At 46.5% G+C, this 27,825-nt stretch overlaps 2 protein-coding genes across 7 annotated transcripts in view; both read left to right on the top strand.

Annotated features, from left to right (window-relative positions):
* The window catches only part of SCAF8 (SR-related CTD associated factor 8), a 209,984-nt gene extending 186,020 nt beyond the window's left edge, over positions 1–23,964 (top strand). The window contains exons 22-26 of one of the 6 annotated variants that reach the window (XR_011485655.1): positions 7,458–7,546; positions 8,591–8,695; positions 9,267–10,092; positions 17,128–17,320; positions 20,696–23,964. The gene's annotated coding sequence lies outside the window, so the exon portion shown is untranslated. Of the gene's footprint in view, positions 1–7,457; positions 8,696–9,266; positions 10,093–17,127; positions 17,321–20,695 lie in introns of all 6 variants that reach the window. The other 5 variants (XR_011485654.1, XR_011485653.1, XR_011485656.1 and 2 more) reach the window with 5 other exon arrangements.
* Positions 23,965–25,621: 1,657 nt separating this feature from the next.
* The window catches only part of TIAM2 (TIAM Rac1 associated GEF 2), a 244,678-nt gene continuing 242,474 nt past the window's right edge, over positions 25,622–27,825 (top strand). Inside the window, exon 1 of the mRNA XM_070461588.1 lies at positions 25,622–25,760. The gene's annotated coding sequence lies outside the window, so the exon portion shown is untranslated. The remainder of the gene's footprint in view (positions 25,761–27,825) is intronic.

The raw sequence follows: 27,825 nt of genomic DNA, 5'->3' as shown, positions 1-27,825 counted from the left end.
GGGTCCGTGTCTTTGCTCTTGGCTGTTCTCTGACATTATCTCCAGCCCCCTCCTCCCCTGACTGCATTGCGAGACACACTCAGGGATCAGCCCCTCTGGGCAGTCTTTCCAGGACCCCCACCCCAACCCCCATCGTGGGCAGCAGGCCTCTCCAGGATCCCATGGTCCCTGCACACACACCTCCGTACCTACACTCACCACTTCATGTCCATTTAACAGTCTGACTTTTCTCTCTCTCCTGCTGGGGGGAGAGAATTTTAAGTCATTATTGCTGAAAATTCACTGCTTTTCCAGCGAGATCATATTTCTGAAAGACGTACAAAAACATAGAAAGAGAAGGATGAATAAGCAAGGCTGAACGTGAGAAGAGATTTAGGACAGCCGAAGCCTTAAATGAGCCTTGACTTGCAAAGATGCAAAAGCTGGTGTTAATAGAAAAGACTTAAATATCTCTAGCCAGAAGGAGAGAGAATAGGGGCTAACAAGTGTCAGGCTGGAGAAATTGAGCATGGGCGGGCCACTATTTTTGTAGATATCACAGTGGGTACTTTAATGAGCAAAAGGGGCTGGATCCCTCCAGCCCTGAGAGGTTGATTCTATAAAACAGGTCATTATTTCTATAAAAACAGATGTTGAAATTCTGCATGAGGTCCACACATGTCCCAGGATGTGAGCTAGTAAAATAATTCTAGAGTTGAAAAGACAGCCTGCTGAAGAGTTATCAATAAATTATTGCTTTTCACCTAAAATGTTTAAAGCAGCTTTTAGAGTTAGTGAGTTTATTCACAGGACATGGTTTACTCTCTGGGATGATCTGATTCATCAAGTGTGCACCATCATTAGTGACAACGCTCTGCACTCAAACAGCCCCTTTCATCTGTGGATCCCAAAGACTTTTGTAAGCATTCCTTAGTTCTCACACCTGACTCTGAATTTATCTGCACACTTGTGAAGTGGATAGCAAACAGTGTTACACCCCAGGCAAAGCCAGACCACTGCGATGGCGTCTCCTGGCTGTCCAGTTGTTGCTGGCGGCTGAGATTCTTGAATGAACTCCAACCTCCTCCCGCTGTTGATGTCAGATCTTCTGACATTCAACTATCAAATAAGGTACGAAATTTCTAGACTTCTAATCAGCATATGAGTTTGAGAATGGTGTATCTCATCTGGCTTTGTCTTGTGTTCTGTCCCCCTACACAAACTCACACACAAAGGCAGAGCTGTCTGGAAGGTTCTGGGACAAGACTGACCATCTTTACTGTTGCTTACCATCCACCCCGGCCCCCAGCCCGTGGCCCACCGCTCCAGCTCCAGTTAACACTTAACACCATTTAACGAGTAACAGGGAGTTCCTCTGGGGTTGGAGATGAAGGGAAAAGCTTACCTCCCATCCCCTGTGGTTCTGCCTTTGACACATTTTAATAGTTAAAAGCTAAAGAAAACCTGATGCCTTCATTTCCTCTCCATCTGTCCCTTCTTAACCCCCTACAGTCTAGCTTGCATCCTCTCCCCTCTTCTGAAGTCACTTTTTAAAAGTCTTCAATGACCTCCTCACGGAATTCCCCAAGGTATTTCTGGGGGTCATTCCACTTGACCTTCCTGGTAATGCTACCTGCCCTGCCCTCCTCCGAAGTCTCTTTTCTCCTGACCTCTGTGGCCCTGGGATCCCCACTTTGCTTTCCCCTCTCTGGCCATTTCTCTTTCCTGTTTGGAGGATATCCGTCATTCCTGTGGTCCATAAGCATCTCTGATCCTCCTGTAGGATAACCCTTATCTCCCATGGGATAGAGACAGGCCTACCCCTCCCAGACTGGAAAACCCAGAGACCACGCTCTTTCCTCTCTTCCTCTGGTTTTCTATATCCAGTGGCTCCCGGCGGTCCTACTTTTCCTCTGAAGTAGCTCTTAGCACTTACTGCCTTCTTGATTGGGCCCCGAGCACCCGGAGCATGGTCGCCCAGACTCTTTTGATCCTATGCATTAACAAGATATGTTTGTACAATTCCTTCTTCCAGTTTTTGATGGTTTCCGTATTATGTGCTGGACTGGGTGGCTTAAAGAGCAGAATTTTATCTTCTCACAGTTCTGGAGGCCAGAAGTCCAAGAGGAAGGTGCCATCAGGGTTGGTTTCTGATGAGACTCTTCTGTCTTGTAGACGACCACTATCCCTGTGTCCTCACATGGCCTCTCTGTGTTTGCAGAGAGAGACAAAGGAAGACAGACAGAGAGAGGGAGAGAGAGAGAGAGAGAGAGAGAGAGAGCGCCCTGGTGTCTCTTTATTCTATCAAAATCAGGGTGAACACTTATGACCCTATTTAATCTTTATTACCTCTTTAAGGCCCCATCTCCAACTACAAGTCACATTGGAGCTTAGGACCTCAACATACAAACATGAGGGTGATGCACAAGGCAGTCTGTAGTATATATATTTTCTATTAAACTGGTATGTTCATTTAAAATATATAAAATATACTCAAAAAAAGAGGAGAGTTTAACAAGCAAGTACGAATAAGAACTCTGCCATTTCCTCCCCATATCCCAGGGCATACCGCAGTGTACCTGGGGTACACTCGCCCTGTTCAAAACCGCGGGCCTGGGCAGCGCCTGCAGTGTTCCGATGGCTCAGTCCACGCCAGGCTTTCGCATCGTCTTCCCGTCCGGCTCAGCCTCTGTATCAGCCTTTGTGAAACACTGGTCCTTCTCCCCCTCCCCCTGGGAGCACTGGGTTGCCCAGAGGGGGCCAGGCCACTGCCAGCTTGAGCCTCAGGGCCCCCATGTCCCAACACGCCGTCCGCTTCAAGGCGCTGTTCTCCCACCGCCTCCCTTGGAAGGCGCTTCCTCCTCCCCTGCAGGTCTGGGGCCTCCAGCGCACATCGTCACCACGCTCCCCGTTCACTCCCACCTGTTCGGCCCTCCCTCCCTGAGCTCCGTCCCACCCTCTGGTTCAGGGGCCCCTGCGGCTCAGCGGGGTTACTTCCGCGTTCACTGGCGCCATCTTTCCTTCTCGAATGGATTACAGGCTCCAAGGGCTCCTGGAGGCTGCTTCTTGCAGGCTGCTGCTTCATTTTACGTCCTCCGCTGAGCACAGCCTCTGAGCCTGCCTCTGTCGCTGCGGTATTTCTCTGTCCTCCTTCCAGGGGCGGTGGTTGGGCAGAGACCACCGCGGAGGCCTTGGAAGCAGTGACACCATCTGACTGCCTGATCCGTCGTGTGCTCGTGGCCCGGATGTGTTTGGGGGAGAGAGCTTAACACGACTGAGTTCCTAAACCTACTCCAGCTCAGCTTCTTGCCAATGGCATTTCCCAGAACTTGGTAATATAGTCTCCTAAAAATTTAATAGAAGAAAAGTTGGCTGCTTATTGAAAAGCGGACTCTTGACTGCCGACTCAGATTCCCTTAAATTAATGTTGATGAATGCAAGATTTATTACCAAAGCATCCCTCTGTTTAGTGTCCAGTGGGGTTCAGGACGTGTGTGTAAATCATTCAGATAACAGTTTTCCTGGGTTGAGCACTTGGCATTTGCCTACCACAAGTCACCTATGAATAGTGCACCTATTCATGCATGCAGAGCTGGGATGCTGGCAGTGAACACTCAGGAAAAGAATGGCTTTGAACTCTGAAAAGGCAGCAAGCCTGGAGCTGTTTCCAGATCTCCAGTTCCCTTTTAAAACTCACCAGCTCATGCTGACCTGAGAGTTTCAAACCAGTGCACTAAAGTGAAGATACCAACTCACTTCCTGAACTTTATCTTTATGGCCCTGTGGCTGCAATCCAGTTTGCAGATACATGTTCAGGGACCATGCCATTACTGGGATGAGTGGCCTTAGAGACCTGTTAGCTGAAACTCACTCTTTTCTGTGCCATGAATATGTGCTGGCTGCAAATTGGTTTCCGGATCCCGTTTGGGGTCTGATTGCCCTGCAAATTGAATTGCTTAATATTTTAACTATGTATTTTTTCCCTCATCTACAAGGTGAACTTGGCAGACTCAGTGTGTGTCATAATTGTTTTCAGAGGCCACAAGTCATTGCATAGTATGTGTTTCAAGTATGAGGTTGTTCAGGGTCCTGAACCAGGATAATCTCTCCAGCCTCTTTGAGTGATAGTTGGTTGCCAAGGATACTAACTGGTGCTGTGGGTGACACCCACTTAATCTGCAGAGACCATGCAGGTAACCTTCAGACCACGTTGCTCAGATTAAAGCATAGTTGTGGCTATCCTCTAACGGTTCATTGTTGGATTTTCCTCTTGGTTTCTTTTTACTTTTGCATAAGAGCTACCTGTATCTCTGATGTGGAAAGCAAAGGTCTGAGTTGGAGAGAGAGACGGACCTGGGAGAGGCCAGTGCTGGCCACAGAAATGCCTGCTATGTGAATATTTCTTTGAGATTTTCGAGCTTTTCCTTTTTACAAGAGACCCACAGAGAGGGATTTCCCTGACAATCCAGTTGTTAGGACTCTGCTCTTCCATGGCTGAGGGCTCTTGGTTCAATCCTAGGTTGGAGAACTAAGATCCTGCGAGCTGCGCAGTGAGGCCAAAAGAAAAATTTTTTTTCTTTCTAGTAAAAATTTAAAAAATAAAAAGAGAGACCTGCAGAGAAAGAAGGAGGGCTCGGGAGGGGGGAGAGGAAGGGAAAGATCAAGAAAAGAAGAAAGGAAAAGCATGAAAGGAAAGGGAAGAAGGGAGAAAGAAGGCAGTCTCCCCATGGGTCCCGGGTGGTTTTGTGAACCCGCCTCTCTGAGCAGAGTTTAACTCGGGACACAGCCTCCCCTTGCAGCCTCCCTCCACTGTGGCTGCTGGCAGGGGCCGCGGGGACATCACAGATGGCATCGGGGAGGGATGCGAGGGCCGGCCTTCTCCCTTCCCCGGGCCCTGGGCTGAGGCCCGTGTGGGGAATACCCACGTGGGTTGCCAAGTCAAGCATTTTCATGGCCTGAGTCACACAGACAAGAGTTTTACTCTGTGAACACAGACCAGGCGAATAAAGAACCAAACGCCAATCCCAGAAAGCAAGGAAATGATCATTAAGTGCCATTATATGCACTCAGGGTAATTGTCCGCGCCGTTCTTCTGTGGTTCTCTTCTGGGCAAGGGCAACACACACTTCTAAGGCCTTGCTGAGCATCAGGCGCCCTCACTGTTTTCTTTCAACCCGGCTTTGAAGCTGGATGGTGCAAACCAGGACGGAGTTTGGAAAGTCTGTGTTCATCGCTGGGGTTTAATTAAAATACACTGAGCCTTGCAGAAACTTGTGGTTTCGAGTAATGGAAACTTTAGGGAATCAGAAACAGAGACTGATCCATGGAAGAAAGGTCTGATTTTCTCCTCAAGCCTTGGGTTTCTTGCCATCCATTTCCTCCCAGACTTGTAGTTGACGCCTTCTTAAACATATGAGTTATTTTTCTTTCTTTTTTTTTTAACATGTGAATAGTTTTTTAAAAATTTATTTTTAAATTGGAGTATAATTGCTTTACTTGTGTGCATGCTAAGTCACTTTAGTCGTGTCTAACATTTTGCGACCCTGTGGACCATAGCCCACCAGGCTCCTCTGTCCATGGGATTCTCCAGGCAAGAATACTGGAGTGGTCGCCATGCCCTCCTTTGGGGATCTTCCCAACCCAGGGATGGACCCCAGTTTCTTATGTCTCCTGCATTGGTGGGAGACACCACCAAAACCACCTGGGAAGCCCCATAATTGCTTTACAATGTTGTGTTTCTGCTGTACAACAGCGTGAATCAGCCATATGTATACATTATAGCCCCTTCCTCTTGATGAATTATTTTTCTAGTAAGAGACTAATCAATTGTATTATCACAAGTAATCACTTATACAGAAGAATTATCCAAATATTCATACTATTTCATATTCCCCTTCTGTTGGATTGATTTATAACTATGTATTTATCACATACCTACTATGTGCAGAGCAAGTGAGAGGTGCAAGGGGTACACTTGTGAGCAGCACTGGACCAGCCTGGCCTCTTTCCTCATGGAGCTCCTTAAAGCTTTCGGCGCCTCTTGGTCTTTCTATGTTAAGAGCATGGCATTTAACTTGGTCTTGAGAAGTGAACTTGACATTCACAAGATGTCAAGTAGTTAAGGAAAAGAAATGACTTTGAATATAGCCCTTGTCGCCAACATACAGTTGTATATAATTGCATATATATCTCTAATAGTGATGACGTCGCAGTATTCTTCAAAACACGATTTACACGTGTTTCTCCCACATGTCAGACTTCATTTCAGCAGCGCTGTAAGTCCGTCAGAGGGGCTTTCCAAGGCTGTTGCTGAGAGGTGGGTCTTGACTGACCTCAGGCTCTTGAGAACAGTGTTTCTCAAGGTAATTTTTTGCATCCAAGTCACTGGATGTGTTTGTCAAAACTCAGATTCTTTAGCTTCACTCCAGATCCGCAGAATTAGACTCTCAGGAATTCAGCATCAGAAGGATGCATTTCTTTTCTTCTTTTTTTTTTTTTAATTAAAAATTTTTTTAAAATACCAAAAACATTTTGCATTGGGGTATTCAAGTGAACAGCGAAGGGACTCAGCCATACATATACATGTATCCATTCTCCCCCAAAGCCCTCTTGCCATCCAGGCTGCCATATAACATTGAGCAGAGTTCCATGTGCTATACAATAGGTCTTTGCTGGTTACCCATTTTAAATATAGCAGTGTGTACGTGACCTTCCCAAACTCCCTAACTGTCCCTTCCCCTGGCAACCATAAGTTCATTCTCTAAGTCTGTGAGTTTTAGAAACATCCATTTCTAACAGACACTCCCCCAGTCATTTTTGTGCAAAGTAAAATTTTAAGAACATTATTTTCCTAGCATTCTTATCAAAATCAACGTAAAAACAATCAGTGGGTTGGCCAAACCAAACAAACTCAATCCAATATTTGGGGGTGGAGAGCTGATATCAGGCAGGTCTATGATAAGTTTATTTAGCATCATGTAGCCCCTCCCCTCAAAGCAATAAATAATAAAATGATACTCCTTACGTTTAGCTGGCTGTGCCTATGACCTTAGTCAAATAATTTGATTTCTTACTTTTCTCATCTGCAAAATTAGGGGCTGGTCTTCATGATCTTTAAGGACATTTTTTTTCTTCTTTTTTATTAATATCAACAAACTAAGTAGGTACCTGAAGCTGAAATTCCAATACTTTGGCCACCTGATGTAAAGAAATGACTCATTGGAAAAGACTCTGATGCTGGGAAAAATTGCAGGCAGGAGGAGAAGGGGATGACAGAGGATGAGATGGCTAGGTGGCATCACTGACTCGATGGACATGAGTTTGAGCAAGCTCTGGGAGTTGGTGATGGACAAGAAGGCCTGGTGTGCTGCAGTCCATGGGGTCACAAAGAGTCAGACATGGCTGAGTGACTGAACAACAACATCAAAATAGGTACTTGCAGTGGCGGCTAGTACTTTTACCCTTTCCTGTCCATGCAGCCCTCCCTCGTATGATGCAGACACTGGTCACCAGGAGATTAAAGGCAGAGACAAAGAAGAAAAAGTTTAGCACAGCAGAAACATGTCAAGTAAATTAGACCTTCAGACTCTAATTTTAATTGTTTTCTCTTGTCTTCCTTCGTCTACTGAATAATATTCTTTTTTCTTCTGCTATATGGTGATTGAATTCATCATCTTTAAGTCACTCATCCACTTAAGTAACACCTAAGGAGTGTCCAGTATATTCCAGGACAAGGCTGTATGTTGAGCACATGTACATGAACAGTATGACCTCATATGGTTTTCCCTCTACTGATATCAGTACATTTGAACCGAAATAGTTCTTTGATGCCTTTTCAATTCTAAGGTCCTTCTCCTGAAAGGATAATGTGGAAAAATTGTTAAAAACATAGTGACCAAAAAAAAAAAAAAAAAGACAAGGGTTTTTTATTTTTTTGAGCTATATGTAATTGCTTACATTTGAAACCAAAATTTTTTAAAGACAAACCCTATACAGTCATATATTACCCCTGTCCACATGTGTAAACAAACAAAACCCATAGTTGTATCATTGTATGTTCTTTCTTATCATCTATAATGATGTCCCCTGGGAAGAAGGGAAGACAGGTGGGTTCTTTAAGGTTTTTGAATCTTTAGTGACAGAGGTGCTTATACTCATTTTATATTAATAACACCTCCTATATACCAGATGATAACTGTATGCTGATTTGTTTTCTATTTTTGTAAATAACTTTCAGAGAATGGCAATAAATCTTTAGAGGATGATAGATAAAGAACCTTCCTTTAAAAATATTTCAAACTAATTTCCCCCTAATTACATTGGAAGGCTTTTAATGATAAAATTCATGAAAGGGTCACTGAAGTGAAGTGAAAGTCACTCAATCATGTCTGACTCTTTTCAACTCCATGGACTGCAGCCTACTAGGCTCCTCCGTCCGTGGAATTCTCCAGGAGAGAATACTGGAGTTGGTCATTGGATTTCAGAAATTCTCCTCACTCTGTAGATATGATTTAAATGTTTAAATTAAGAGTTTGTCGCTCAGTCATGTCTGACTCTTTGCAACCCCATGGACTGTAGCCCACCAGGCTCCCCCATCCTTGGGATTTTCCAGGCAGGAATACTGGCGTGAGTAGCCCTTTCCTTCTCCAGAGGATCTTCTGAGCCCAGGGATCAGACCTGTGTCACCTGCATTCAGCGAAGCCCTTCAACTAAGAGGGTAACTGGATTTATGAGCGTCTACCTACATCTTGGATTTATGGGGGAAAAGGGTATTTGCATTTATGTTTGTGATCTATTTTATTTATTTATTTTTTAAGTTTATTTATTTATTTGGGATGCACCAAGTCTTAGTTGCAGCATGTGGGATCTAGTTTCCTGACCAGGGAAATGATCTGTTTTATATTCAGGAGAGCACTTTGTCTTTGAGGTTGCTTTCCTAAACTATTGGCCATTTCACACAATTTGAACAGATTTTTTTAGAAAAATGTATCTTATTCAGGTAGAGTTGATGATAGTATTGCATTATGAACAGATTTTTAACTAAGGTTTATAAGTGAGTCACCATAAAAATGATGCAGATTTTCTCCCCCCACTCCTGCCCCTCGAGAGCCACTGAAGGATGCTTCCCTTGTCTTGTGTGAAGAGGCCACAAGTGTCGTAAGGCCCTTTCTCCTGACCCCAGGTCTGAGAGGGGTGTTCACTGCCGTTCCTTCTCCTCAGTTTGGAAAGATCCTTCTTGACTTCCCCATCACTGAGACACTCACCTGTCTTTATGTTTTTTCAAGCAGGCAGGATTTATTAAGCAAGCAGCCTGCAGCTCACCCTTGAGACATGAGAGCAGATGAAGCCTGGTAGGACTGATCTCATCTGTTTTTTTTTTTTAATGTATAATTTTATTTATTAATTTCTTTTATTTCTGGTTCTCCTGGGCCTTTGTTGCTGTGTGGGCTTTTTCTCCAGTTGTGGTGTGTGGGCTTCTCACTGTGGTGACTTCCCTTGCTGGGGAGCGTGGGCTCCAGGGCACACAGGCTTCAGCAGGCTCAGCGGTTGCGGTCGCGGCTTCTAGAACACAGGCTGAGTAGTTGGGATGCACACGGCTTGGTTGCCCCACCGCATGTGGGATCTTCCCGGGTCAGGGATTAAACCCGTGTCTCCTGCATTGGCAGGAGGGTCCTTTACCACTGAGCCACCAGAGAGGCGCCCGGCTCTCATCTGTCCTGAGGACTAACTGAAAACAACCGGAAGAATTCTCCTGGCTTCTTTGTTTGCATCAAGCTGCACCCCAAGACCTCACAGGGAGAGTTTGAGGTGTGCTAAACCACACGTGACTGGGAGACGGAAGGGGACGTCTCCTGTAGCATTTTCCCCAGAATGTTAGCAGAAACCTGAACTCATGATGGCTTCAGGAGACAAGCAGTTGTGTCTCGGAGGGAGAAATAGCACAGGTTTCAGCCTCCCTGGGCCCCGAGATGCTGGGTGGGCAGTACCCGGGCCCACGGTGCTCCTGGCGCCCAGTATTACACCTGCTTCCTGTTTCTGATTTCAGGCCTTTCAGAAAGCTTTCTGTGAAATGGAAATCCTGAGTGGTCTTTTCTGGTGCATTCTTCCTATGTGGTAAGGAGCTAATTTCACATATTTGAGGAAGCTTTTCCCAAAGGACTAAAACTGGACTGCTGTAGAAAGGATCGAAACACATGTGCAGGAGACAGATGAGCATTTAAGTCCTGGAAAACTCCACAGAGACTCTCGGGGCCCCTGGCTCCCTGCCCTATGCAGGGCACCTCTCAAAAGCTGGGGTGGGCCAACTTCTTTCTACGTGGAAAAATCACCTCCTGGTCTTCCCCCGTAGCACAGTGCAGGGGACACAAGTTCGATCTCTGGTCTGGGAAGATCTGCCCCCCCCCCCCCAACCCCATGCCACAGAGCAACTAAGCCCGTGCAGCCCACCTCCTGAGCCCGGACACCCTAGAACCCGTGCCCTGCAACAGGCATCGCTGTGGATGCTGGTACCCTTCCAGCACCCCACCTGCCCCAGGACTGTGGCCCCACCGCAGCGTCACCCAGCTCTGCCATGCTTCCTTGTCAGGGAGTCAGTGGGGTGTGCTGACGGGTTTGTATCTGCAAGCCTTCACTCACTTGTGACAAGTTCTTTTCTTTTTAAAATTTTGCGTGTTCATTTATACTGAAGTATCATTGATTCACAATCTTGTGTTAGTTTCAGGTGTCTAGCACCATGATTCAGCTATACATTTATATGTGTATGTACCTGTAGTTTGTCTGTTCTTCTCCATTGTAGTTTATTGTTTGTTAGTCTCTCAGTGGTGCCTGACTCTTCGTGATCCCATGGACTGTGTCCCACCAGGCTCCTCTGTCCATGGGATTCTCCAGGCATGAATACTGGAGTGGGTTGCCATGCCCTCCTCCAGGGGATCTTCCCAACCCAGGGATCGAACTCAGGTCTCCCACATTGCAGGCAGATTCTTTACCATCTGAGCCATCAGGGAAGCCCATTATATTTTATTACAAGATACCAAATATAATCCCCTGTGTTAGACAATAAATCATTGTTTATCTCTTTTATGTATGGTAGCATGCATTTATTAATCCCTACACCTAGTCTATCCCTTCTCTCCTTCCTCTTTGGTAACCATAAGTTTCTTTTCTCTGTGAGTCTGTTTCTGGCTTGTAAATAAGTTTACTTGTGTCATTTAAAAAAAATTTATTTATGTATTTGGCTACATCTGGTCTTAGTTGCTGCATCCTTAGTTGTGGCATGTGGAATCTCGTTCCCTGACCAGGGACCAAATCCTGGCCCCCTGCATTGAGAGCTCGGAGTCTTAGCCACTGGACCCCTAGAGAAGTCCCTGTATCATTTTTTTAGATTCCACAATTAAGTAATATGATACGATACTTGTCTTTCTCTCTCTGACGTACTCTACCTAGTATGATAATCTCTAGGTCCATTCATGTTGCTGCAAATGGCATTATTTCATTCTTTTATTTTTTAAGCTGAGTAGTATTCTATTGTGTATATATATCACAACTTCTTTATCCATTCCTCTGTTGATGGACACTTAGGTTATTTCCATAGAGTGTAACAAGTTCTTATATTAAAAATATTCAGCTAACCTAGAAATTGTGGAAAATTCTTATAGAGATAGGAATACCAGACCACCTTACCTTCCTCCTGAGAAATCTGTATGCAGGTCAAGAAGCAACAATTAGAACTGGACATGGAACAGCAGAATGGTTCCAAATAGGAAAAGGAGTGCGTCAGGGTTGTATACCATCACCCTGCTTATTTAACTTATATGCAGAGTATATCATGAGAAATGCTGGGCTGGATGAAGCATAAGCTGGAATTAAGATTGCCAGGAGAAATATCAATAACCTCAGATATGCAGGTGACAGTACCTTTATGGCAGAAAGTGAAGAAGAACTAAAGAGCCTCCTGATGAAAGTGAAAGAGGAGAATGAAAAACTTGGCTTTAAACTCAACATTCAGAAAACTAAGATTATGGCATCTGGCTCCGTCACTTCATGGCAAATAGATGGGGAAACAATGGAAATAGTGAGAGAGTTTATTTTCTTGGGCTCCAAAATCACTGCAGATGGTAACTGCAGTCATGAAATTAAAAGACGCTTGCTCCTTGGGAGAAAAGCTATGACAAACCTAGACAGCATATTTAAAACACAGAGACATTACTTTACCATCAAAGGCCCATCTAGTTAAAGCTATGGTTTTTCCAGTGGTCATGTATGGATGTGAGAGTTAGACCATAAATAAAGCTGAGTGCCGAAGAATTGATGCTTTTGAACTGTGGTGTTGGAGAAGACTCTTGAGAGTCCCTTGGACTGCATGGAGATCCAATCAGTCCATCCTAAAGGAAATCAGTCCTGAATATTCATTGGAAGGACTGATGCTGAAGCTGAAACTCCAATTCTTTGGCCACCTAATGTGAAGAACCAACTCATTGGAAAAGACCCTGATGCCAGGAAAGATTGAAGGCAGGAGAAGAAGGGGATGACAGAGGATGAGATGGTTGGATGGTGTCACCGATGTGATGGACATGAGTTTGAGTAAACTGCGGGAATTGGTGATGGACAGGGAAGCCTGGCGTGTTGCAGTCCATGGGGTCGCAAAGAGTTGGACATGACTGAGTGACTGAACTGACTGACCTAATTAAAACAAGCAAAGTCTGGAGCTGAGCTCAACTAGGTGGAGTGATTTGAGTGATCAACTTGAGCAGACCTTGCCTGAGGCAAATATTACCTAGTCGAATTATTAGACCTAAAAAGCAATTCCAGTCTTAATAACGTTTATATCCCATTTAACACAAAGATGAAATGTACTAGGAGTGATAGCTCTAAATTTCAATGTCAGGAGTCTATTTGAGAAATATTTGTTTTAATGATATTTTTATTACAATTGCATAAATACACAAAAATGCACTGAACATATGTTACAATTTTGTGGGTTTACTCAAATAAACACACCTGTGTAACCACAGTCCTCTTTAAGAAACAGAACATAACCTTAATATTTCCCTCCCTGCTGCCCTCCCCCCACCCGCTCACCTCCGACATAGTCACCACAAGTAACCGCTCACCAGCCAATGCAGGAGACACAGGTTCAATCCCTGGGTCAGGAAGAGCCCTTTGAGGAGGAAATGGCAACCCACTCTAGCATTCTTGCCTGGAGAATCTGGTGGGCTACAGTCCATGGGGTCACACAGAGTCGGACCTGACTGAGTGACCAAGTCATACACAGACATTTTTGAACTTTATATAAATGGAACCACATAGTACCTAATAATTTATTTCTGCTGTCTTTCTCACATCAGTATGCTTGTAATAATTGATTCCCTTACTGTGCTCTATAGTAATAATTATAGTAATTCTCTAATATGAATATGCTATACTTGATGTAGCCTTTCTACCGTTGAGGGACATTTGAGTTGTTTCTCCTTTGGGCTATTTCAAATAATGATTCCAGAAACATTTTTATACCAGTGGTGTGCACATTTAAGTGCACTTCCATTGAGTGTATACACTGGGCAGGAATTGTTGCGTCATGGCATCTATTCCTTTTCTGTGGTTACTGTCAAAAAGGTTTTCCAAAGTGACTATGTGAATTTACACTCCCACAGGCAATTTATGAGATTCATACGTGTCCTTGCTGACACGAGTTGTTGTCTTTCTTGTTTCAGCCATTTGGAGGGTACATGGTGGGGTCTCTTTGTGGTCTTACATATTATTTTTTTATCATTATTATGACTGATGGTGGAGCATCAGTCCACCTGATTATGACCTGATGACTGAGGTGGAGCATCTTTTCAAATGTTTGTTAGCTATTGGAACATCTTTCATACAATAACAGTTCAATCTTTTGCCTATTTTTAAATGGCAATGAGAGTTTGTTTGAATGGATTCCTCAGAGTTTATCTGGGTACCAGACCTTTATGGGGTCCATTATCACAGATACCTTCTCTCTGACTGTTTTGGCAGCTTGATGATTGGGAAACGCCTCAAAGGGAAGAAGAATTCAAACGCTGGGTTTCTCTCTCCAGAATCCCCTTTTCTCAGGGATTTTGGTTTAAGACTTCAGTGCCTGGTCAGCTCTTTGATGACTCCCAAGCATATGAGTGTGTGCGCATAAAGTTTCATCTGGATTTCCTGCTAGCTTTTTTTTTTTTTTTTGCATCAGAAGGGCTAGTCTAGTATAAGCCATTCCTTTATATCCAGAAGCCTAATGTCAAGGATGAGACTGTTGATTTGGGAGCAGTTCTGAGGGAAACTGTTGAATGAGAAGCTTGTCTGGTGACCTGAGGGCCAGCCCCAAGCACTAAGCAGAGACATGCCTTTCCTGGGCTGAGATGGGATGGAGCTGGGATGAAGAGAGGATGAGCCGTGCTGGGTGGGGGTTCTGCCCTCTGACCCTTGGGCCTTGTCCCTGGAGATGGGGATAAGAGTGTGGGGATCTCAAAGTGTGTCCCTCCGGTTTAGTTCACAGAAACTTTTGGAAGCCCCCTGCCAGTGAGTGGAGCCATGAACCAAAAATAAATAAATGAAGGCCAGCGCTAGACTCACAGAGGTCAGCTCTCCAGTCCCATGCGCCCTAGGGGTTCCAAGCGCGGTGGGGGGTGAGGGGGGAACCTTCCCAAACCTGTCTGTTCCTCTTTGTATCTGCAAGGCTTAGAGCCAGGCTGAAAACAGCCCTGCAGACAGGAGGAGGCCTCCCAGTGGAGAGAAGGGGGGCACAGCCTGCGCAGTCCTAATGATGCGGGCCCAGGGTGGGACGGGATGGCGGCATTTGCAACACAGACCAAGATCCACACCTAGGTCCAGGCAAGAGGGACTTGAGGAAGACTGGGGCCAGTGTGCCTCACCCAGGCGGGCTCTGACCTGCTTCTCACCTGGCCCGACCCACGCTCAGCCTCCTCCAGAGAGAAGAAGAAAAGGGACCGGGAACCGGGGAAAACTCTGAAACAGACAAAATATGGGATGGTTTTTTTCAACTGGAAGGGACTGCATTTCTTGGGAGGGGTGAGATTTCCTTTTCCATGACTGTTCTGGATTGAATCACGTCTCCTCAAAAGATATGTTGAAGGGCTGGTACCTATGAATGCGCCCTTATTGGAAAGAGAGTCTTTCAGAGGTAGTCGAGCTGAGATGAGGTCATCAGAGGGGGCCCTAATCCAATATGACCGATGTCTCTTTAAGAAGAGGAGGTGAGGGGGAGTTCTCTGGTGACCCAGGGGTTCGGACTCCGTGTTTCCACTGCAGAGGACACGGGGTCCATCCCTTTGTGCTGTGATCAGTCACTCAGTTGTATCTGACTTTTTGCAGCACCATGGATGGTAGCCTGCCAGGCCCCTCTGTCCATGAAATTTTCCACGCAAGAACACTGGAGTGGGTTGCCATTTTCTATATCAGGGGATCTTCCTGACCCAGGAATCGAACACTCCTCTCCTGCATGAGAAGGCGGATTCTTTACCTTTGAGCCACCTGGGAAGTCTGAATATGGTGGGGCAAAAAAAAAAAAAAAAAAAATACAGGAGAACAGAGACAGAGACCCAGTAAGGGATGCCATATGACGACAGAGGCAGAGATGGGAGTGATGTATCTGCAAGCCAAGCAACTCTGAGGATTTCTGGAAACACCAGAAGCTACCAGTGTGAAAGAGATTCTCTCCTTGAGCCTTCACAGAGGCCTGGCCCTGTGGACACTCATTTCAGGCTTCTGGCCTCTAGAACTATGGGATGATAAGTTTCTGTTGTTTAAAGCCACCCAGTGTGTAGACATTTTTCCAGGGCAGCCCTCGGGAATGAATACAACTGCAAACTGGAAATGGGGGCTGGTAAGCCAAGTTGAGTTCAGTTATGGAAAAGGAAAGACATTAGATTTCTGTACATGTCCCCACATTTTATATGGAACTCAGGCATTGAGCTCATATTGTATACCTTTCAAGGTTACCTTTCATGTTCCCTTTACGTCTGGGCGGCCCTCATCTGCTTCTCTCCATGTAGGAATTCCCTGAGTTCAGATTGCATCACCTGGCTTCTGTGAAAGTCACTCAGTTGTGTCCGACTCTTTGCGATGCCCTGGACTATACAGTCCATGGAATTCTCCAGGCCAGAATACTGGAGTGGGTAGACTTTCTCTTTTCTAGGGGATCTTCCCAACCCAGAGATCGAACCCAGGTCTCCCACGTTGCAGGTGGATTCTTTACCAGCTGAGCCACCAGGGGGGCCCAAGCTCCGTACATCAGTACATAAGGCAACTGCCAGAAGGCTTTTGCTTTCCTGGTTCTTGTTTCATTAAGCTAGCCTGAACTGGCCTGAGTCAGAATTCACGGCAACTGAGGAGATAGATACAGTTTACCGCCAAGTGTACTTTGCAGTTAAAAACAAAAAACAGCTCAGATCAAGGTCTCACCAGGAAAGGAATTTGTGACAGGTACAGTGTTTCCTCATATAAATGTGCACCATCAGGGTGGATCTGTTGGGATTGAAGAACTCCAGGGAGGTCTCCTCAGTCAGATTGCCTCATTGCTTCTACGAGTGTCTGAGATCCATCATGTAGCATCATTCCTCTGCTTCTCGAAGGCATCATTATGTTTACAATTAAAGCACAAATACCTCCCGAGAAAGTTCACAGCGTAAGTTCTTAGCAACAGATGACAGTTGTTTACTGTGCAATTTCTGTCCTGGGATTGGGAAGAGATGAGGATGGAATGAAGAAGGCCATGGCCAGCTTCCAATATGCCCAAGGACAGGGTCATTGTAATCATCAAGAGCCAATAGTCAATGAGTATTCATGTCGTGGTTGGTGATTTAGTCTGTAAGTCATGTCCGACTCTTGTGACCCCATGGACTGTAGCCTGCCAGGCTCCTCTATCTATGGGCTTCCCCAGGCAAGAATACTGGAGTGGGTTGCCATTTCCTTCTCCAGGGGATCTTCCCAACCCAGGAATCGAACCCTGGTCTCTTACATTGCAGGCAGATTCTTTACCGACTGAGCTATGAGGGAAGCCTCATGCATGTCATAATAATGACAATTAGAAAGCATGAACCTCATTTTCAAAATAGAAAGGAGTTCATGATTGACTCGTAGATTTATGGCTTGTTCATTGGCTTATTTTCTCAGGAGCTGGTAGACGGATAAGCTAACAGCTGGTCTCCACCACTGCCCGTCAATCACTGCTGTGTTCATCTTGCCCTTGGGATGATGCTGGGGCAAGACAAAAATCCCTCTAGTACTTCTTCAGGACGACCTGTTTCCCATTACCTCATCATAGTGAAAAGAAGATGGATTTCTCAACCACTTCCTGCTGCAGTAGGTAAATCTGGCATGTCCTTGGGTTTCTGCACGAGCTGGTAGCCATGAGAACATGGCTGGTTAACAAGAGTCGTCAGGACTGGATGCCTTTCTCAGTTAAATTTCGGGTCCATGTAGGACTCTGCACAAATTGATGCTATCCTGTTGTAGGAGATGGCACTTGGAGCAAGAAGTTGTCGAAACCATGTGACAAATTAAGTCCCTCTATTTCAAAGAATCCCAAATTGCTTTATAGGGACTTCCCTAGCGGTCCTGTGGCTAAGACTCCACACTCCCAATGCAGGGGACTCGAGTTCGATCCCTGGTCAGGGAACTAGATCCCACATGCCACAACTAGGACCCAGCATAGCCGAATAAATAAAAATAGATATTTTTGGAAACTTGCTTTATGGGTTCTCTCATGGCCCTGTGGGCTTCATCATCACCAATGATGAAGACAATCTGTGAGGCCAGAGGGAAAACCCAGTCAGCTCCTGCGCCAGCTTCTGCTGCTTCTCCTGTTCCAGAGGCTGCTTGTTCAAAACAAGCTGTCTGTTTTCATTAGGGAATTCCGCAAGAGAAAGTGTGTTTGCCGAGACTCTCATTCCAATGACGTGAAATAATCATAAAATATGCAGAGTTCCCATCCCTTCTTGGGAGAGGAGGAGGGAAGGTGGGAGTGGGCAGGGTATTCCAGAAGCATGAAAAGTAGACAAAAACAAAGTCCCTTTTTTTTTTTTCTTTCTTCTTCTTTAAAAAAATGGTAAAATAGGGATGTTTTTAAAACTCTTAACACAATAGCAGGGAAAAGACTTCATTAATCCTGTAACTTTGGGGAACCACTGCAGGTGGTGGTGGTAGTTTTAAAATCTAGAACACTGTGATGCCAAAATGATTAAAAAAAAAAAAATTTTTTTTTAAATGGAGATGTATTCTTTACAGTATAAAGATTCAGACCTAACTTCTTATAGAAAGGTTATACAGAGGCCTATCAAAAACTATTATCTGATTTAAAAGCCTGGCATGTGGATTTTAAAGCTTATGGCTTATTTAACCTTTCTAATGAGAAAGTTTGGGTGAAAAACCAAACAGTAACCATGAAGTCAGGGTATTATTGTCCCAATTAAATGATAAAGATTTATTAATTTATATATCTGTTAATTTAATAAGTGTTTATGTAATGTGCTAAACAAAAGTCAGATTTTTTTCCTGCATGACATGATTTCCTCATTCTATTACTAAAGTTTGTAAATTTCTTTCTAAAAATGCATTGGAATGAAGCTGTTTAAAAGAATCAAATTGTCTATGCATATTGACATGCACATATGTTTATTTCCTATATATGTAAGTTTGCTATGTATACGGTGCATTTGATAAACATCTACTATAGTTGTTATAGGATACCCTAAGACTTTCTTTTCCTTTCTTTTGAGATATATTGGACCAAGGAGAAATAGGCAAATATGTAAATCTGAGCTCAAGGTCAGATTTTAGCTCATTTAATACCCTAGCTTTGAAACTGAAACCCACAAATTATATATCATCATCAAATAGTAACTTTTAGAGGAGGTACATAACAGTTAATGTGATTTTTTTCTCATTACTCATGGGTATGGCCTTCCCAGGCTCAAGTGGCAAAGAACCCTGTCAGTGCAGAGACCTGGGTTTGATCCCTGAATCAGGAAGATCCCCTGGAGAAGGAAATGGCTACCCACTCCAGGATTCTTGTCTGGGAAATCTCATGGACCGAGGAGCCTGGCGGGCTACAGTCCATGGGGTTGCAAAAGTATTGGATGTGACTTACTGACTAAGCAACAACCACCACCACCACACCCATATACCTAAATGGATTTCATAGCTCCACTTACGAGGAGAAAGCAACCAGCTCTAACATAATGGTGGAAATCCATTCTCTATGTAGATTAAGTTCAAAATTCACTTCCCATGTGAAGATCTTGTCCATATACCAGATGGCTCCATGCCAACAACCCTCAACTTCAGACGTGGCTTAAATTGTCTTAGCCCATGAATGGAAGTTGATCTGTTTTCCCTCCCTTCCGACTCACTTAGAACTGTGACATCCAAACTCCAAACCCCTAATACTTTCAATAATAATAATAATAAGCAGCACTTATATAACAGAAAGTTAGGAAGACTGTGCTTTGAGGGGCAAATGGAAATGACCCAACATAGTGAACAAGGCTGGGAGGAAGGACAAAGAATTCAGGAAGAGTCCAACTAGAGATCCTGCGACGAAGTCCAAGAACGAGTTTAATGGGACGAGGAAATTGAAAACATGGAACTCAGGGCCATTAAGGGGAACTTGAGAAAAAAGGCGTGCTCTTGTTTTGTATGTCTTGCATTTCACGGAAAGTTTATGGGTTCAGCAAACACATTTCCTTTTCTGAGGGCTCCAGTGAAAATAAAGGCTGGCCACATAACCAGCTATCAAACAAAAATTGACTGGACCTCTTTAAGGTATACAAGCATTAAAATTGATATTTTATGTTGATTCAGAAAATACTTTTATGCTTATCAGATTTCATAAGTTATGGAAAACGAAACAAACTTACAATAACATGAGTTTTATCAACCTAGAACAATCAGGGAATTCCCTGGTGGTCTGGTGGTTACAGTTCCATCCTTCCACTGCAGGTGGCATGGGTTTGATCCCTGGTCAGGGAGCTAAGATCCTGCATGCTGCACTGCTGGGCCAAGAGAACAAAACCAAACCAAACCCAAAGCAACAACAAAAACAATCAATATCACAGGCATTGTTTTTTCAAGGGTATGTCTTTTGAGGGTGAAACCCAAGATTTAAAGTCTTTCACTGGTCTTGGAGGTTGTCCACATGTGAGTTACACAGAAGCCAGACCAGAGCGTTGGTAACTTGGACTGATCTGCTCAAAGCTCATCACAAATGTAGGAGTAGCGTGCTTTCCAGGGAGTACCCAGGACCTCTGTCTCCTCTTTGGAGATGCAGAGAGATGCTTTCCATCTCAGGGCTGGAGCAGAGACAGTGTCAGCTCTGGCCAAGACAGATTCTCTGCGGAATTAAATGTGTTTTTTTAGACCTGGAATCTTGAGCAACCTTCTAAACAAGCATAGACCTTTTATTATGGGGTAGTAATCTTACCTTTTGTTTTTCATTTTTTTTTCAAGAATAGATTAGTTCCACTCTATAGTTATTTGTCAGTGGGAAGGAAAAATGGGCCAGATGAATCCGAGAAAGAAAAGTCCATCACCCGTGTGAGCGGGTGTGCCTCCCCCCCGCCACCCCCACCCCCATCAGACACACATGCAACTGGTTTGCAGGCAGTGCAGGGTGGATCCAGATTATCAGGATATACGTAGCTTTCGGGAATTGTAATCAGGCCTAATGCCTTCTTTCTTTCAGGAGGTGGAAAAGTGCTGTGAAGTGGCTTGTGCAAGCTCCCGGAACGGCTGAAAGAAACTATATGCATTGGGCCAGTGATCTCCAGAAAGCAGAGCTGCAGCCTCCCTTGAAAAGGCCACCCGACCCCCTCCCACCCACCCGGGTCCCCCGCACTCCCCACCCCCCGCCCCGGGAAATCTTGACTTTTCCAAAGTTAGCCTGACCTACTGGCAACACTGCCTGCCTGTGCCGGGAGACGCTGGGCTGGAGCCAGTGTGGCCTTTGTTTACTGGATCCTGGGGCGCTGGGAGGGAGGCTGCGTGGAGACTGTTAAGTCGGGGCATGAAGTAATAGAAAAGCTCTTCTTAGAGGAAGTAACCATCGCTAGACTCCTCCTTCTCGCCCACAAACAGGCCGTAAAAGTGAATTTGAGCTCTGTGGAGATAGGTATTGAATGTAGCCATTCTTGAGTGGTATCATCATTGCGTGTGTGTCTAATGTCATTTCTGTAACCAGCGGGGCCCAGGCTGAGGCAGAGAGTTTACTTGGCAAAGAAGACTCTCTTCCCTTAGGTTCTGGGAAAGAGAGAAAAGAGAACAAAACCCCGCAACTTCCAAAACACACAGAAAAGTTCCAAAAAACTAGAAAGGTGCTTTAAGAAAACTCAGTCTGACATAGAACAGAGGAAGGATGACTTGTTTGTTGGAGCTGTCGATTCAGTGTCCTGCTACCAAAAACTCCAACGAAAGATTTTGGCAACAAATTTCAATTCTGCAAACATTGGGCCCCTTTAGGTGCCAGAAAACATACAAAATCACTGGGGGTGAAAAGATGAATTGGGTTGATCCCTTCAAGAAAATTAGAGTAATTTAAGTATGAAAAGTCTGCAAAAGAATATGACAGAACAGTTTTTTTTCCCCTAGGGAGTGGGGTTATATCTAATATTATTTTTAACTTTCTAGTAAATGCTAGGATGCTATAACTGAAGCATCTTGGTGGCAATGATGTGAATGGACAGTGAGAACACTGGGGCTTGCCTTTCTTAAAAAACCAAGCTGTTCTGGTCTTTGCGTGGATTCAGTTTGAATATATCTTTGGGAGTAGGTAGATTTGCTTTAATTGGGCCTTTGGTATTTCTAAAGAGAAGTGATCTTGCTTCTTATCGAAGATGACAACTTCCCGATGGTCTCCCAGGCCCTGGCTCTTTCCCCTCACCTTTCTTTGCTGACTGGACTCCATCTCACCAGAGTCCTGTCTCTGCCTAGTCTTTCCCAGTGGAATCTCAGACAGGCCCTGGGTTAGACTCTATTTCTCCCGGCCAGTTATTCTCTGTCTCCGTCTCCAGGTCCAAATGGTTCTGAACAGTTCTCCGCATGCCCTTCCCAAATAGAGCCTCTAGTTTATTCTCCACCCCCACCCCCCGCCCCATCCTCTACCCTCAAGCTACAACTGGTGCTTAAAACCTTCAGAAGGTTCTCATTGTTCTAAGGATAAAATCCAAAATTCTTAACGTGCCTACAAGAGCATGCCTGACTGGCTCTTCCGTGGCCTCCTCTCTGGCTGTTCTGTCCTCATTCCCTTCCTTTCTGATGGGCCCAGCTCTGTCACACCTCAGAGCTTCAAATTAACCGCTCCCTTCACCTGGATCAATGGTGCTAACTCAGTCGTCCCTTAGAGCTGGATTAACTCATTATTATATGCTCTGCATCTTTAGCAGAGACACAAAAAGAACTGTTCGTAGAATGATTTATTTACTATGCATCTCCCTCACATTGTAACGATGACATTGATGACACCTGCTACAGGGCCAGGTGTGGAGTCCAGTCTCCATAAATGGATTAATAGTCTCCATAAATGGATTAAAATCTCCACAAATGGATTAATAACTGAGCAAGTTTTAGTCCTGGAGGGTGAAATTTCTCTCCCCAACGATGTGAATGCTCACCTTTACTACAGACAGAGTGTCATCTCTGCAGATTGATTATTTTTTACTGAATGGAGTGGGACCAAGATTGAGGCCTCTCTCACTAGGCCCTGATAGCATTGCAGCCTGGATTCTGCTGGGGGTCCTGTTGGGGGCTTGGGCTCAGGAGAGAGATGCTCTGGATGGTTCCGCAACTTGGGGATCATTCGTTGGTTTCAGCTCTTTTATTTTCCCCTTCTGCAATTCCCTTTCTGTTGCCCCAAGATGCCTGTTCAATTTTGTTGATCCTCTCAACGTGGTCACAGCTGTGGTTTGAGAAGCTGGGTGAGGAAGCTGGCCTCCTCCTTGGAAAGACATAGGAGAAAATGCAGAGACATTTCCCTCCCTTGCAGCGGAGGGAGTGGGAGTCAGGAACAAAACGGCAGGCGGAGGGAAGGAAGGGTAGTAGCGTGAGATTTGGAGAGATAATTAACAGTGGTCACCTGGAACGTGCAGGCATATTTGGGGAGGGGAAACCGGAGAATGCCTGGACTTTGCTGAGGTTACATAGTATGCCAGTCATGGACTCATGGCCTGTCAGCTGCAAATTCACCCTTTTTGCCTTCTTTGTAAAAAGTCATCTGGGCCTTTTGCGTAATTTTCTCTGCCAGCTGGTTTGTGGTTTGGCCTTGTCAGTGCAGGGTGTCGGGGGGCCTTGTGGGAGGGCACAGCTCTGCCTGCGGCTGCTGTGACCTTTCTCGACTGGTTTCTGCGCTGTTTGTTCAATACCAGGCTTCTGCAGTGCCAGGGGCATCCAATGACCCCCAGCTCCTTCTGGTGCCTCTTCTGGGTAGTTTTTGCAGGGCAGTGGTTTTCCATAAGACACTTCCTTTTTGAACAGCTTCCCCACACCCAAGGGGGTCGATATTCAGGAAGTTTTAGGGGGTGGATTTCCAGCAAGTTCCACTGGCATGAGACCACAGTGATTCCCCTGCACTTGGTGAGCCAGAGCCACCTTCTCCTCAACAGGGTCTGGTCTCAGGCTGGGATACGGGAAGGCTCTATCACAGCCCCATGGGTTGTGGCTGCTTAAAAAGAAAATATTTATATCTGCTGTCCCTGTTCTCTTCTGAGTTCTCTTTACTTCTAACTAATCAACACTTCATTGCTCCAAATCCTGTCATATAGTTAACAATTTGCTTTTCCTATTATTTACTTGCCTGCACGGAACTTTTAGTTGCGGCATGCGAATGCTTCGTTGTGGCATGTGGGATCTAGTTCCCTGACGGGGGGTCGAACCTGGGCCCCCTGCATTGACAACAGAGTGTTAGTCGCTGGACCACATGGAAGTCCCAATTAGTCTTTATATTAAACTTTGACTGCTTAATTACTGTGTGGTTTCTCTTTCCTGATTAGACCCAGACTGGAACACATAGGTTGGGGCTCACACTCTGATTATCCTCAGAAGGTGTCCCTTGAAGGGGGGCTGGGAGGGAGTTGGAGACATTTGGGTTACATGTACTTTCCCAAGTCTGCAATAGTCAGAAAAAAAAATTTGGGGGGAAAAAGTATGAAAAAACATGACCCAAGAAGCCAGGGGGAAAAGCATGTAAAGATCCCAGGGTGGCAGGTCTGTGCTAAGGTGATGCTGGAGTTGGGAACTGGAGTGAGTAGGGTGGGAGACGTTTCCCCAGGCACGTCGAGACAGGACCAGGGAGGGTCTCTGCAGGCAAGAGGGTTCAGTGTGGGCAGGGCCTGTGGCAGTGGAAAATGGAGAGCCAGGTGTGTCTGAGCACAGCAAATCTTGGGACTTCATTTAAAAGTTGTAGCTGTGTGTGAGAAGGTTGCTTCCACGTGTCTTTTAGCCTGGCGCCAGCTGGGGAAAGCTTCCTTGAAGATCTTGGACCCTCTCCAGCTTTCTGGAGTTTAACTGAGGAAGGGCCCTGGCTGGTGTGTCCTGAAATTCATGTCTGGGTTTGTGCCCAAGGCCACACTTCTTGTCTGCCTGCTCCCAGCTAACCACGGGTGGAGACATGGGTGCTAAGGCAGCTGGGTGCCAAGGAGAACTGGCCTCCTGGAATGGGTCACTTTAGACGTAGGACTCTCCCACTATCTTCCTGAGGCTGCCAGGAGGTCAGGACGGTTGCTTCTGTCTCCTTAACTGGGGTCAGACTTGCAGGACGCCTGCCTCTCCGGGATCCCTTCACATTTCATTCCACAACCAGCTCCCCTAAGAAAATCCTTCGTATCTACTCCTGAGTTGGCGCCTGCTTTTTGAAGGACCCACACTAGCACACGGACTATATCTTCCCCCTTCCTTCTCTCTCCGGGAGAGCCTTTGTAAAGGCAGAGACAGCGATCACGGTAACACAGCCTTCATTCCTGGTTCTCCTGAGCGTCCTACCCCGTCTCCATCATCCGGGCCCTCTGGATTCCTCAGGTTTCTCTAATAAACTATACAGCTTTCACCTGGAAGGTCCGAATTCTCCTGAACCCCCGTCTCCTCCCTCTCGCTATTCTGGGAAGGTTAGGAGACTAGCAGTCTCTCCCGTCTGCACGGGGCTTCAGATACCGCCTGCTCCTGCCCTCAGTGGTACCCAAGTTAGCATCTTCGCTCTCTCGGCTCTTTGGGGAAGGAACTGGATCTTAACGCTTCGCATCCTCGATGGCAGGCAGGGCGCAGAAGAGTTCACAGGAAGGCGCTTACTCGAAGCTCGCGGAGTTCTCGCCGTTGGTTAGTTGGGGACGTCCTAGAAGGAAAGGACAGTAGGCGATCGCGGGGTACGGGGGTGGGAACGGGTGAGGGAGGGTTGGGGGGCTGGCTCGGTGAGCGCGGCTGCGGATGAGCGCCGGCCTGGGGGCTTTTGGTGGTGGGGGGAATGGAAGGATGGGGGATGGGGGATGGTGGGGGGTGGGCTGGGCTGGGCTGGGCTGGGCGGCGGGGCGGGGAGGAGGCGGGCCCAGCGGCCCGAGAGGAAGGTGCGGCTCCTCTCGCCACCAAAGGCGCTGCGCGCGGGGCGAGGGGCAGCCGCAGCCGCCGGAGGCTGAGCGCCCGCGCGTGGACGAAGTGACCCCGGGAACTTCTCCAACTCGGCTGGTGCCGCCCTGCGCGCACCCGGGACCCTGGGGGACCGGCCGTGTCGCCGATCGGGGGCCCGGGCGAGTGTCGGGCTCTCAACCCAGGTAAGGGGGGCGCTGGAGGGGGTGGGGTGGGGGCGAGTCCAGACCACCTCGGCCCGGGACTCGGGGCGGGTGGCCCACCTACTCGGCTTTGTTCCCCGCGCCCTCCTCCGCCTGCCCCGGGCGGGGAGCCCAGGGTGGCGGCTCTGGTCGCCCAGCCGGCGGTGCCCGGAGCATCGGGAGCGGCGCCCTGGCACGCCCGGGACCCCGCGCAGGCTGGCGGCGCGGAGGAAACGCTTTCCCAAACCCCGCGGTAGGGGTCTCGGGGGTGCGGCGCCCAGCGCCCGTGGCTCGGATCGCCCAACTCAGGGTCCCCCGAGCGCCGGGGCCGCCGAGCGGAAGAGCTGGAGTCCCGCCGCCGCGCCCCCGCCCGGCTCGGCTCCGAGGGGCCCAGGTGCCAAGTTTCTGGGAAAATCGACACGTTGTGTCGCAAACGGATCATATTTACCAAAAACAGTTTGGAAAGAAAAGAGGCCATTCTTCCAACAATTGACGGCCGGGCCGCCGCCGCAAAGGTGAGGGGGTTACGATTGCACCGGGGTCGTTTCTCTTTAAGACTCGGTGAAACTTAATATGTTGCGCTTCCCTGTGCCTCTTAACTTTTTAAAATAGCAAAATGGGGTAACTTTACTTAACTGGGGGGAGGGGAGTCGGCTTGGCGCTGAAGATCATTCCCTTCGCGTTGCCTCTGCGGGGCCCCCGGGAGAGGCCGCTTCGTGACAGTTGTAATCTACGCGGCCTTGGGTGGCGATAAGACCGTAACTCACCACGTGGCCATGGTTTTGGGGTTCTCTTCTCATGCTTATTTATCTCGTTCTACCTCCCCTTCCTCAAAGGCCACTGACAAAATTATTTTAACCGACAGCACCTGGTTATCTCCAATGCCTCTCAGATAGATTTAAGCTGGAGGGTGGCTAATAAGTCTTTAAGTCTTCCTAGTCTTACAGGTGCAGACCATATGCTATAAATATTTCAGCCCTAGGCTCTAAATAAAGTTTCAATTTCTGGTCTTAGCATTTGAGCATAACCAATAGATCTTGTGTACATACACACTTACAAAACATTGTCTGGTGTTCTTTGAGGTTTTTTATGTTCTAAAAATGTAGTATTAAGATTGGTGCAGTTCAAAAAGCCAACTTATTTTCATTGACTTTTACCTGTTTATAGGATGAAACTTCTTGCTTTGGAATCAGAGCCCCTAATTACCTTGTGATTGGTAAATGTTAAAAACAGGGCAAGGTATAATTGAAGAGTTTATTATTTACAGTGGCAAAAGGAACCCCTAATGGTGTCAGAATCAAATTTCAGCACCTTAATTTGCCTATGTATAAAATGCTTCATCATCTGGCCCCTGCCTGCCTTTCCAGCTTCCTGTCCTGTCTCTCCCACAAGTTTTTCCTTACCCCCTTACACACACACACACACACACACACACACACACACGCACACACCCCTCTCCCTCCCTCTCTCCTTACGCCCACTCACAGACTCATCAGACGCCTTCCAAGTTGTCATTTCCAGACCACTGTCTGGAGTGAATGAACATTCTGTTTATACTGTTCTTACTCCATTCATCCATCTGTTGATTACCCACACGTCCGTCATGTGTCAGTCACATCCCTTCTCAGGCAGGCTCTCCTCCTCATTATTGCTGGGTGGTTAAGCTCTCTCTTCTCTAGTAGCCGTCATCTCTACTAGAACAGTTTGTGTTTGTAACGCCTCTGGCCATGCATGTGTGCACGCATGTTAGTTGCTCAGTAGTGTCCGGCTCTCTGCGGCCTCATTAACTGTAGCCTCCCAGGCTCTCCTCTGTCCGTGGAATTCTCCAGGCAAGAATACTGGAGTGGGTTGCCATTTCCTACTCTAAGGGATCTTCCTGACCCAGGGATCGAGTCCAGGTCTCTTGCATTGCAGGCAGATTCTTTACCATCTGAGCCAACAGGGAAGCCACCTTGTAGAACTGGGTAAACAGCTCACAATTTTACAGTGAGATGACCTCACTGTACACGGTCATCCTGCCCAAAGGGCAAGTGGAGGCTGAAATCCAATTTGCGCTCCACTTCCCAAG

This window comes from Odocoileus virginianus, chromosome 34 (assembly GCF_023699985.2).
Source record: "Odocoileus virginianus isolate 20LAN1187 ecotype Illinois chromosome 34, Ovbor_1.2, whole genome shotgun sequence".
Classification (NCBI taxonomy): Eukaryota; Metazoa; Chordata; class Mammalia; order Artiodactyla; family Cervidae; genus Odocoileus; species Odocoileus virginianus.
The sequence above is the reverse complement of the archived record's forward strand: the minus strand, read 5'-3'. Positions and strand labels throughout refer to the sequence as shown.